The sequence below is a fragment of the Mytilus edulis genome, chromosome 1 (genome assembly GCF_963676685.1).
Source record: "Mytilus edulis chromosome 1, xbMytEdul2.2, whole genome shotgun sequence".
In the NCBI taxonomy this organism is placed as follows: Eukaryota; Metazoa; Mollusca; class Bivalvia; order Mytilida; family Mytilidae; genus Mytilus; species Mytilus edulis.
Window position 1 is genome coordinate 30,087,557 of NC_092344.1, and position 13,456 is coordinate 30,101,012.

At 31.7% G+C, this 13,456-nt stretch overlaps 1 protein-coding gene across 2 annotated transcripts in view; it reads right to left on the minus strand.

Moving 5' to 3' along the window:
* LOC139511464 (uncharacterized) overlaps nucleotides 1-13,456 on the minus strand; it is a 48,158-nt gene that overhangs the window by 20,229 nt on the left and 14,473 nt on the right. The window lies entirely within an intron of this gene.

A 13,456-nucleotide genomic window follows, 5' to 3' on the forward strand; every position in this document is an offset into this window, starting at 1 on the left:
ACAGCGGATATGGTCAAAAGTATTGTATTTAAGGACCTTCATAATTCGATATCAGGTTGTAAATATTTATGGGTCTTCCTACATCTTCAGAATCTACATATTTCGGTTTAAGGGTGCCCTTTATTAGGTTTCATAGCCTCTTTGAGTGATTCTCTCGGAATGTTGTTTCTCTTTGTATGTTCAAATTGATTTAATATTTGATCCAGTTTGGTATCATCAACTTGGTTGGTCATTAAAATAAAAATAAAAACCGTTTTGCTGTTACTTATTTATTTAATTGTATTAAGAATGTCCTATCATATACGTTTAGTATACTTAATGTCAGTCAAAATCGATAGAGTTCATCATTTACTCTCGTTTTCGAATAAACTGTAGATGGTATATACATTTGGGATATGTAAATTGTAATTTAACTTCGTAATATTCGTCCGAGATGATAATTACAGAAAAAATATAATGCTATCAGTGACCTTAATCAAAATCCAAAATCACCAAACCAGTCGTGAAAACAGCCTAAGAGACATGACATTTAGAAAAAAGTATAATTGAACCGTATACCCACTATATACGTATGACACATACTTATTTTTTTCTGTCATTCAATGATGTTATATTTTCCGATACATATGACCAAGATAATAATAATGATAACAATTCAAGTACTTTGAGTTTGGTTGGCAATCATCATTATCTGTATATTAACTCGGTATTGGTTTACCATGTACTTTTGTTTTGTTGACTATTTTACGGTTGTGAGTTGATATACATTTTCGACCAGTCCTATACTGATATATAATGTGTTGTACTGATTCAGTGAAGTGTTTTGTATCAATACCCCCAGTTGTTGGTGGGGTTCGTGTTGCTTAGTCTTTAGTTTTTATGTTGTGTCTTGTGTACTATTATTCAATAGACAATATTTTATTGGCACAAACGCATTTACAATAAATGGTAATGACCGAATGGATAAACAATTTGCTATACATGGTAGTAAAATACAAACAATTATATATATATGTGAATAAACGATTAAAGGTATAATGAAAATCTATTACAATAGATTACTTCTTGCATTAAAACAATTTGTTACGAAAGAGGAAGATAATTTTAGTGCCTTATAGGATGTATTATTAAGTATGAGATTTATTATATTTTTATCACACAATGTGGTTACACTTTTTCCTGTAATATTAAACATTTTTAATACAAAAGACTCTTTAATACTGGAGTAACCGCTACAGTGTAGCAACATGTGCTGTTCATTTTCAATTTCGCCACTTTTACAGATTTCACAAATTCTTTGATCTCTGGGCATTTTTAAATATCTTCCTCTTTCAATGGCAAGGTTATGAGCACTAACTCTTAATTTACATAATGATGATCGATCTGATCTATTTTTTAAAGCATCAACATAACCTGCCCGTTCATTAATTTTGTAGACACTCTGGAAAAATATTAATTTAGGAGATGCTGAAATATTTGCATGTTGTTCCTGAAAACCCTGATCAGTTAGTCTTTGTTTTATGAAACCAAACAGGGGTTTAATAGTAAGGTTATCATTTGACAAATAAGATAAACCTAAGTTTTGAATAATAATATTTAACTTTTTAACCCATGGGTTGCTTTTTTTTGTGGCATTATATATTTGGTGAACTAAACTTCCTTCTGAAGTGATTAAATGATCCCAGAATTTAATGCTAGATAACATTATCCTATTTTTCAATGGCAGTCTTGCAAGTTCGGAACGACATGCATCATTCGAGGCCTTACAGTGTACTCCCAAGATTTCTTTAATAAATTTTATATGCAACTTTTCGTAGGCATCACTGTCTTTAAATGTCGAAATAATCCCCCAGATTTCACTACAATAAAGGAGAATAGGGGCTACTAAGGAATCAAAAAGTTTTTCCAGAAGTTTACAAGGGTTATCTAATCCTATTGTTTTCTTTATTTTAAAATACGCTTTCCTAGCTTTTTCCATAAGCGAAGTGATGGCGACATTAAAACTGCCATTATATCTAATATTTATACCCAAGTAACAATAAGTATTAACTGTCTCTAAGGATTTGCCATTATAATAAAATTCGTTCAGAAAAGACTTTCCGTTTGAATTAAAAACCATTACTTTTGATTTCTCTGTATTGACTTGCAATTTCCAAGAAGAACAATAATTACTTAATGTATTGAGACAATTTTGCAAACCCTCTTTGCTATCAGATAATAATACAATATCATCTGCATACAAAAGTGCATTTAATGAAACATCACCAACTACAACTGGATCTGCATTGATATTTTCCAAGTCTTTAAGTATGTCGTTTATAAAAAAATTAAAGAGAAGAGGACTTAATACATCTCCTTGTTTAACACCACAGTTTGATTCAAACGATGGGCTAAGACCATTAGAAAATTTAATTCTACTTGTTGTATTGGAGTACATTGAAAATATTATATTAAAAATATGTTTTGGTACATTACTTTGTAGTAGTTTATGAAATAATCCTGTTCTCCAAATTGTATCAAACGCTTTTCTGAGATCAATGAAAGCAGCAAATATTTTTTTTGTTTTTGGCTTTATAATTGCTGACAATAGATTTTAAGGAAAAAATGTGGTCTGCAGTTCGACTATCTTTTTTAAAGCCAATCTGGTTATTACTTATTAATTTGTTTACATTTATATGAGCAAGTAATCGAGAGAGGATTATTTTATTAAACAATTTTCCCAGGTTTGAAGTAATGGATATCCCTCTGTAATTACCAGGGTCACTTTTACTTCCCTTTTTATGTAGGAGTACTAAAAATGATTCATTCCAAACTTTTGGAAAACTTCCATTATTCAAAATTAAGTTAAATAGCTTTTGTAATGGTTTTGTTAATAGTTATCAAAAGTACCAGGATTATAATTTTATACGCCAGACGCGCGTTTCGTCTACATAAGACTCATCAGTGACGCTCAAGACTGATATTCCATTTTTCAACATTTCATTTGAAATAAGATCAGTAGCTGTGCTTTTCCTATTTTTAAGGGACTTAATTGCCTTTACAATCTCACTTGTTGTAATTTGTTCCTGAAAGTCATTAGCCCTGTTGTTTTTTTGAAAATCATCAAATAATGTTTCAAAATTTTTGAGAATTTTTTCTTGGAATGGGTTAAAACTCTCGTCCGTTTTGTTTAGTTTTTTAAAATAGCTGATAAATTCATCTTGTGCAAACTGTACAGAATCTTTATTATTACAAGATTTACTTAGTTTTTGTAAAAGATTCCAAAATGTTTTAGGATCTTTATTAACATTTGCACTTATCTCAGAACATATTTTATTATTGTATGATCTTTCTGCCATTTTACAAGCTCTTCTATACTTAGAGCGGCAGGAGTAAAAAGATTTTCTGTAAGTGTTATTATATGGAAATTTGTTAACCAGTTTTTCATAACTTTTAACTGTTTTGCGCAAATCATTACAAGAGTCTGAAAACCATGGCTTTCTTTTAGATTTTATTTTTTTTCTATTGGGCATTTTGTTTACTAATTTTGCTGATTTTTTTGCGCTTTCGTATAAAATTGATGTTAATGATTGTACAGCTGAATCACTGCTTTTAAAGGAATTATTTGTAAATAATGCTAATTTAGTTTTATTTTCTTTACTGGAGATATCCTTCACATATGCCTCTATGGCTCCAGGTGACCAAATAAATTTTCCTGGAAGGGGATCCAGTTGTGTTTGGTTAACAAAATTTGTGGAACGGAAAAAAGTTAACAATGTACAACTGATTGGACAATGGTTTGATAGTGACGTTAAGTCATGTATTTCAAAATAACCAACTAAGCTAAATAAATCAAAAGACACAAGTGTATAATCAACAAGACTGCATCCATTATATGTTATGCATGATTGTTTACCATGTAAATCACCAATCGTTCTACCATTCAATATTGTAAGGCTTGTTTCTTTACAAAGATCAAGCAAACATCTACCACTATTATTAATACGCTTGGGGTCAAGATTATTTCTTGGCATTATACTGTCTTCTACATAATAATTATCAACTACATATGGTTGTTTAGATTCATCAAATAACACATAGTCTGGTGAGGTATTTGTGTGGGCATTAAAATCACCTTGCACCATTATATCTCCTAGTTTACAATATTTTTCAATATCAGACAGTAAATGTGCATATACAGAGTTAAGATCCGGTACGAGATTGTTGTATCAATTATTTGTCTCTTTGTATTTTTCTTGTTTAGCCATGGTGTTGTCAGTTTATTTTCGATCTAGTTTGAATATCCCTGGCTGTGTCATCTTTTGCTCCTCTTTAACAATGTGTTATGTTTCATTGCAGATGGTAATTGTTAAAAATTAAAGATTTGTGTGAATTAATAGACATTTTTATTTTTAACTAGTGACGCTCAAATCAAGACCATTGGAAGACCGAGTCAAATGTGAAGTTTAATTGCATCAAAGTTCCAAAAGCAAATCTAACAACGAAGACAAGCATTACGTAAATCCTGACCATACATTATTTAAGCCCATTATAGAAAGCAAAAATCCTATATCTAAATCAGCTATATTTAGCAACAGTTTGCATGCCAAGAATCAGTCTAACCTAGTTTACGATGACTTTCAATTTTCTAAATTGTAGTCTGAATGAAATCTAGTATGCAATTTAATAAAGCAGTAAAGTTTTTGTGACATTATTCCAAATTAATGGCAAACTACTTTAAAATAAACATGTGTTGCACCATACTGTTGATCAATCTAAAACTTGTCTCCAGGCTTTGTCATTAATTGATTTTGACAATCTATGAATAGTTAACGTGAGCATGTTGTATCAACTGGTAAAATTGGGTCAACTGGTAAATTTCCCATTTTAAGGAAAACATAAAACTTGACCTAATTATAACTGTATTAGAGAGCACACACTATAACATTAACTCATATGTGGTGCCAAAACTTTGTGAAAAGATCCCTTGTAATTTATTTCGAATTTCAAACTATAAATGCCTCAAAATTGTAAATTTGAAAGAATTCTGTAAATTCAAAACAATTTGAATAAGGCCTTGCAATGTTTCCATTTTTTTCTTACTTCGATATAACGAAATTCTGGCGGACAATTATTTATAGTCTTATTGTAATAGAATTGTTTAAAGGTGTTTCTGTACTTTCTGATATACCAACACTTAAACTTAAAATTCGCCAAAGTAACCTTTCAGCACTTAATGGGAGAAGACTAAATATAAGTTGATTAACTTCTTGTTCGTCCCTTACGTATACTAAGGCAAACAAAATATGTTTAAATTTGATTAAACGTTCAGAATTATTACATAATGTTGTCAGAAGATTGATTGTTACTAATTTCAGTTGGGATTGATACTACATGTTTTCATATCTGAAATCAACATGTATGCATTACTCCAATAATGGGAGTCAATAACAAAATCGACAGCGTATATAGCTGCTATACCAAGATGAACTAAGTGAAATGGTCACACGTAAATGTAGTTTTTCTGAAACTTATACATTACTTTTAAATAGTTTATTTAATACTTCTGCATTAAAGTCGCAGTATGAGACAAAGATCTGCACGAGTTTGTGATTTAAACGATTTATTGAGTGTCAACTTGCCGACAAATGACGCAATTGAAAATGACACAATTGGCAAGTATAATTTGATAAGAACGTCACACTCTCAAAATTAGAACATTATAGAAATTTTATAAATTAATCTTAAATCAATAACACTTTTTGTTGACTGAAAGTTCAATATAGTACAGCTAGGAATAAATAATGTCATTGACGATAAACTAATTTAAATATTGTAATTGGGGTGTCTAGAAATGCATATGCGTCATTTGACCAGTGCATGGCCGAGAATTACTACGAAATACAGGAATTTGCCTAGAAAATCCGTAAACGTTAGCAACTATAAGTCATTGTGTGGCCTTCAAAACATATCTCTCTCTTAAAAAAACATTCAAGTTTTTCACTATTGTTTCAAAGAATATCTGGTAATCTTATTTGCCGATGCTAGTCATGCTGATGTAATATCTGTATAGTTATATGCATAAATGCATACAGTAGTCCATAAGATGTTTGCAAACAATTTTAAACATTTCGTTACGAAAATCTTCGCAAAATTGTCAGTTTTGATATACTATGACCATATAAATAGTGCTATCATATATAAGAAACTATTAAGTAAAACAAACAAAACAAAAAACAACTAAAATGATTTTTTGTACATAAAATATTAAGTAAAATACAGGAGTAAATGCATTTACTTGATTAAAAAATGAATCATGTCAAATAAAGTAAATTTAATGGTGGAACTGACACATTACATAAAATATTCTCTTAAGAATATCTAAATAAACTGAATTTATAAACAGAAAGTTAAAAGGATTGAAACGATCTTGCACAAAGTGGAACGAATTTTCTTTTCTGTTATTTAATATTGTAATATTGTTTACGTCACCAGTGCAACCATAACTATAGATAATAAACAAGTCTTTCTTTACGACGATATCGAGCAGTTTTTTTCACTCTCATTGAATTCAAGAAATAGAAGTCATTTTTACGTGTTTTATTGCAGCTTTCGATTCATCAAGTTTTATTTGAAGGTTTAAGAAAAACGATATCAACACTGATGAGTTCCATCGACCATGTATTACAATCAGCAAGAATAACGTTTAGAGATTATGCTTTATTGTAACCTTACATTATATTTTATACATGACGGACTTGTTTACTTCTATAAAGCATGGAAGTGATTGATTCATTGTTGTTTTCTTAATGTCCAGTGGCTATATTGTATGCTTGAAATTTGATTAACCAAATAACTCATCTGTACGATAGCTGTATTCTCGTCGGGAGAAAATCCGACCAGGAGTTATGAATTTAAAGAAAAGAATCGACTTTTGATGAAGGTATAATGTGTTGTTTTTCTATTCAATACCCTGTTTCAATTTATAAATATTTTCACCAGCCCAGTAGTCAACACTTCGGTGTTGACATGAATATCAATAATGTGGTTATTTTTTATAAATTTCCTGTTTACAAAACTTTGAATTTTTCGAAAAACTAAGGATTTTCTTATACCAGGCATAGATTACCTTAGCCGTATTTGGCACAACTTTTTGGAATTTTGGAATCTCAATGCTCTTAAACTTTGTACTTGTTTGGCTTTATAAATATTTTGATATGAGCGTCACTGATGATTCTTATGTAGACAAAACGCGCGTCTGGCGTACTTAATTATAATCCTGGTATCTCTGATATTTAAACTATTTACACCACTGGGTCGATGACACTGCTTGCGGACGTTTCGTCCCCGAGGGTATCACCAGCCCAGTAGTCAACACTCCAGTTTTGACATGAATATCAATAATGTGGTCTTTTTTTTTTTTATAAATTTCCTGTTTACAAAACTTTGAATTTTTCGTAAAAAACTAAGGATTTTCTTATACCAGGCATAGATTACCTTAGCCGTAGTTGGCACAACTTTTTGGAATTTTGGATCCTCAATGCACTTCAACTTTGTACTTTTTGATATGAGCGTCACTGATGATTCTTATGTAGACGAAACGCACGTCTGGCGTACTAAATTATAATCCTGGTACCTTTGATAACTATTTAGTCTTACATAGTAATACAGCATTATACACAATGTTTAACTCAAGAACATTAATCATTACACATTGATAAAATCATGTACCATTTTGTCAAGTGGTCAATAAACGTAATCCTTTGTTTAACTCAGCAGTTATCTTTTAAAGTGGTTGCAATAACAGAAATCAAACAAATCTTTATCTTTTATGTCATCTACACGATTGGTGTTTTGACCGAAATTTCCAGTAGACTCAATATAAGGTTTGACCGAAATAAAATTGCAACAGATGCTATGAACTAGTATGTATGCTCATGGAAAACTGCAAATCTAAAAGTAATAAAAAGGCAAAAGTAGTATACCGCTGTTCAATAGTCATACGGCACCAATACAGTGTACTCTAGTCATCAAAGGTACCATTACATGTCAAAGTTGTCATCAAAGGCATCAATACAGTGTACAGTTGTCATCAAAGGCACAAATGCAGTGCAAAGTTTTCATGAAGGGAACCAATACAGTGAAAAGTTGTCATAAAAGGAACCAAAACAGTGCAAAGTTGTAATCAAGGAAACCAATACAGTTAAAGTTGTCATCAATGAACCAAAACAGTGCAAAGTTGTAATCAAGGGAACCAATACAGTAAAAAGTTGTCATCAAAGGCACAAATACAGTGCAAAGTTGTCATCAACGGCACCAAAACAGTGAAAAGTTGTTATCAAAGGAACCAAAACAGTGAAAAGTTTTCATCAAAGGCACCAGTACAGTGCAAAGTTGTCATCAAAGGCAGCAAAACAGTGAAAAGTAGTCATCAAAGGAACCAAAACAGTGAAAAGCTTTCATCAAAGGCCCCAGTACAGTGCAAATTTGTCATCAAATGCACTAAACAGTCCGGAGTTGAACATCATAGATATAAATACAGGGCAAATTTGTCATCAAAGGCACCAGTACAGTGCAAAGTTGAGATCAGATGCACCAATACAGTGACAGTTGCCATTAGAGGCATCAAAACAGTGCAAAGAAGTCATCAAAGAAACCAATGCAGTGGGTTCATCAAATTGTTACAGTGACCATAAAAGTGAGGCTAAAGATACTGAAGGGACATTCAAAACTTTCAATGCCATGTCAGAAATAGAAAAGGACAAAAGAAAAACAACAATCTGTAAAACAAAAGAGCTTATTGAGCTAACCAATATTATATCGCCTTGTAACACTTACAAACAGTATACTCAAAACAACATAAAAAAATTAACGACTTAGCAACAAGAATCCCACCAAGATAGTGAGACATCCGAAACGAATACGAGGCACCAGCCAACAATAAAACATCCAGAAATAAGCAAACCAACGAACGATGAACCAGTTTGAACGCATTATTGTGTACTCAATCTTTAGTGTCTATTATTTTCTGCATATTCAGGACTAAATACAATCATAACAATTAATACTATAGGTATATTATGCCAGATGGGAAGGCAGTGATCGAAATGTGTGTTGCCTTTGGAAAACAATGGTACTAATGCAAAAGGACCGTATATTTTATAAAAACAGTGGCACTTACGGAACCTTCAAAGAGTTGGTTCAAGAGTTTATTGAATTTGCAGAGAGCTTAACATTCTCTCTCAAAGAAACCACCGGACTTGACTGCCAATTTGCACATCCCTCAGTCAAACGCACGCCACTTTCTAGCATCAATTTAAATGCAGGTAGTACGAAGACCAAGGTAAACATATTTCTATAACCGAGTCTTTTTTGAGCCTGTTTGAAATATTTTTTTTTAACTTTATATGCTCAAAACGTGTATTCAATTCTATGCTTATATTTTATCTAAAAAGACCGTTTCATAGACAATACAAATACTTAATATTAATAAATTAGAATCTTTTATGAGCAAAGTACAATTACCACGGTGTCGTAACGACGGTCGATAATTAAAGCTTATATGATATCCATAGTAATAGACATACAGCTGTGATAACAGATTGATAGTAAAGTCCCGAGGGGTTACGTGATGGATGACATTTAACATTTGAATTGTCATCTGTGATTATATCAATACATGATTAGTAAATGCCAGCGATATCAACTGTTGTCATTCGGGAACTTAACTGGAGAGATAGAAACAGAATAGAGTAGAATATTTTTTTTCCAGTGGGGGGAGTAAATAAGAAAAAATATCAAGACGTTTACAGAAATGCTTAACTACTTCTTAGAGTATGTGTTATCTACCCATATTTTGACTATTTTATTTATTATGTCTTTTGTTAACGCATCGTTGTAAATTTAACGAAATTTGATGAGACTGTCGTACAAGTGAAAGGTTTAGGTAGCAATAAACAGTTAGGAAAAAATATTAAAATTTGTCCTTATAAATTTTACCATCCCCTTTTCATTGCTTTCTTGCAATATCAAACTTACTGTTTTTGTCATATATGGGCATATGTATGTAATCAGAATCTTCCATAGATTTTATATCCAGTATATAAAATGGTAAAATATAATTTCTTTTGGGTGTATCCATGGCAACAATCTGCATGTATTTGTTATAAAATATTGCAAAAGGGGGGGGAAGATGTCACATATTTCCCCAAAATTTGGCTAAAAGTAGAATTTCAATCGCTTGAAGTAACACCTTTTCTGAAACTGTGTACATATATCATTCAGCAAATCCAATGTAAATCATATGTCTTTCATCTCATTTTTTTGTAAAATTGCGTCAAAAACTTCGTGTAGAAAAAAAGTGTTTTAAGGTGGCACGGTAGTATTTGCATTCCAGAATTTAGGTTGCTCTTTTGTGTACCCTACTTAGGTTAATGTATCTAAACAGTGTGATTGGACAAATAATACAGTGTCAACTGAACATACTTTCCCAAACTGAGGGATGAATCAGGTGTAGAAAAATATGAAATAATTTTACATACAGATGAAAATGAATTTTTGAGAATTTTTTTAAATGTTGTATTCACTGCACCATAAAAGACCTAAAAGTACTAGTGGCCTTAGGTATTTAAAAATAGCAAAAAAAGTAAACGGTCATGATACATATTCAAATTCATTTCTGAATAGTAAAATGAAAGTACTTCAGTTGACTGTGAATGTAGAATTTTTTGCAGTGTTAGAAAGTGGTGAAAATTCTAAAAAGGCTATCATTATCCCTTATGGATCAGGAAATACTACCGTGCCACCTGTAAACATTACATTGATTTCTGGACCGATGGCCGGTCTAGATATGAAAATACGAATTGTCAAACAGAAAACAGCCCATGAAACATGTAAAAGATAATCTTGATGCTCTTATAAACCATCTTTGAAGGCTGAATTAGCACTCAGCTGTCTAAAAATGAATTTTATTACACAATAACTTTCCTATTTGAATAAACTCATCATAGATACCAGGACTAAATTTTGTATATACGCCAGACGCGTGTTTCGTCTACAAAAGACTCATCAGTGATCACCGGGGCCAAAATGCGAAACTAAACTCCTAACTGTGTATTGCTACCATAGCGCTATAAAACCAGGTTGAATCCACCATTTTCTACATTTGAAAATGTCTGTACCAAGTCAGGAATATGACAGTTGATGTCCATTCGTTCGATGTGTTATGTCATTTGATTTTGCCATGTGATTAGGGACTTTCCGAATGAATTTTCCTCGGAGTTCAGTATTTTTGTGATTTTATCTTCTAGTAAGTCTAACAGAGCAAAACAATAAACAAGTTTTCCTACTAAAACTGACCGCATTTTCTACATTCCTATAAGGACCCATCTCGTTTCTCGTCAATGACAGACATGAACAAAGATATGAAGACAGAAATTCGCCTACGATGAACTAAAATATCCATGGTAATTCAAAACATAATAATTAAGTCAATAACGATCCACAATTCATGACAGAAATAATGCTACAAACAACAAACCGCTGTCAAATATTTATGGGGAAACACAAACTCTTCACCCATTGGGAGTATTTCAGATGAGCAAGTACTTGTAGATAGGACAATGTTGTATTGTCCTCTCTCTTTTTTCTTCGCAAAATTCATTTTTTTTTTACAATCAATTTTAATTATTTTTTCTGTTATAAACTAATAGTTTAATATATTATTAAATTACTATCACTTACTAGTTATTATCTATAGTGTTAAATAAGAGTAACAGTAGTATACCACTGTGTAAACTTTATAAATCTATTGAGAGAAAACAAATCTGGGTTACAAACTCAAACTGAAGGAAACACGTCAACTTTAAGAGGTAAACAACAGAAGTATACAAACACTGAAGTGCAACAAAAACAAACGCCAACATACATAGAAACGTTAAGATGTCCTAGTGACATAAGGAGACAACAAAGGAAACTTGAATCTTATATATATAACAGTGGATTGATTCAATTAAGATAAAATGTATTTTGACATAGCTTCTGCTGTTCCAGTAATCCATTTTGGTTGCTATGCAACGATATTCCACTTCTCACTTCCAACTATTTGGTCCATTGATAGAATGATGCAGTTTATTTTATTTTATTTTATTTTAATTTAATTCATTTAATTTTTTCTTATTTCAAAAACTAAATGTTTAAATTTGATTTGCAATCTTGATATTTTCAATGACAATTTACAGCTTATTATTCAATTATGTAGTTAATGGAAATACGTGTGTTCGCTTCGGTATGGTAGTGAAAATTAATCAACTGTTGAAAACAAAGGAGAAAATCAATCAATGTACAACAGAACATCTGCTTCCCCACATAATAAAAAGTAAAAAGATCATCAAAACTAATCAAACAATAGTAATAAAAAACTGAGTGTACTAATGACTGTAAATATCAGTAAAATCAAAATGTGAGGATTACAAAAATACAAGAAATTTTTCTTGCTTGTAAAAGGCAATTGCTAAATAAAAATGTCCATCAATTAATCTAAGTGATTAATGATGATAAAAGAAATTGTCTTGTACTCAACGTGTTCATACCTGTCATCTACTTTATTAGTCCAGTACAATGACCTGAGGTTGCATGTTTTCAATTACGGCAACAGTAGTTTACACATTTGACAATTTTTATACATCTAGTGAGAATTAAGAAACTAATTCAAAAATACATAGGAATCAAAGGAACTCCAAGAGTAGCGAGACCGGTTACAGCGACAGAGCATGCGGGTTTTGCTTTGAATGAATCACCTGCCATGTGAGTTCAGTCTCAGTCAACATGTCGCCATTAAGACTATTTTGTTCTTAAGATCTAAGACCTCGAAAACATGTCGCTTGTTTTTTGGGACACCTTGTGTGCTGTTTCATCACTGTTTAAAGGAGAGTTGGGGCCCCGCAGTCATATTTAACCCGCTTCATTAAATGTGCGCCTTTCTCAAGGAATCCGTCCTTCAGTGGTTGTCATTTGTTACTGTATATCATATCTGTTTCTCTTTTGTTGTTATGTACATTCAGCAGACGGTTAGATTGTTCGTGAACATGGTTTTACATTTTGTCATGTCGTAATTACTTTAGCTCGTTATGCGGTATGAGCTTTGCTCATTGATTCATTTTGGCTATAAGGTAGCCTATAGTTTCGAAAATCTACAGAATTATGTAACCAAGTTGTGATGGTGATCATAGAACTTGTGAGGTGTCTATTTCAGTCGATCTTTCTCATAAAATTTGTTGTTGAGCTTGTGCCCCTGCAAAATCACTGTGAAGAAGGTTGAATGCAACTCACCATAATAAAACCGTTAACGGTAACTTATGCTGAGTTATAGTTTAGCTGTTTGAATTTATAATTTGGTCAATCATAGTAGTAAATGTTATTGAGACAAATAAAGGAAATAAAAGTGCGATAGATGACGGATAAATTCTAACAATTTGGC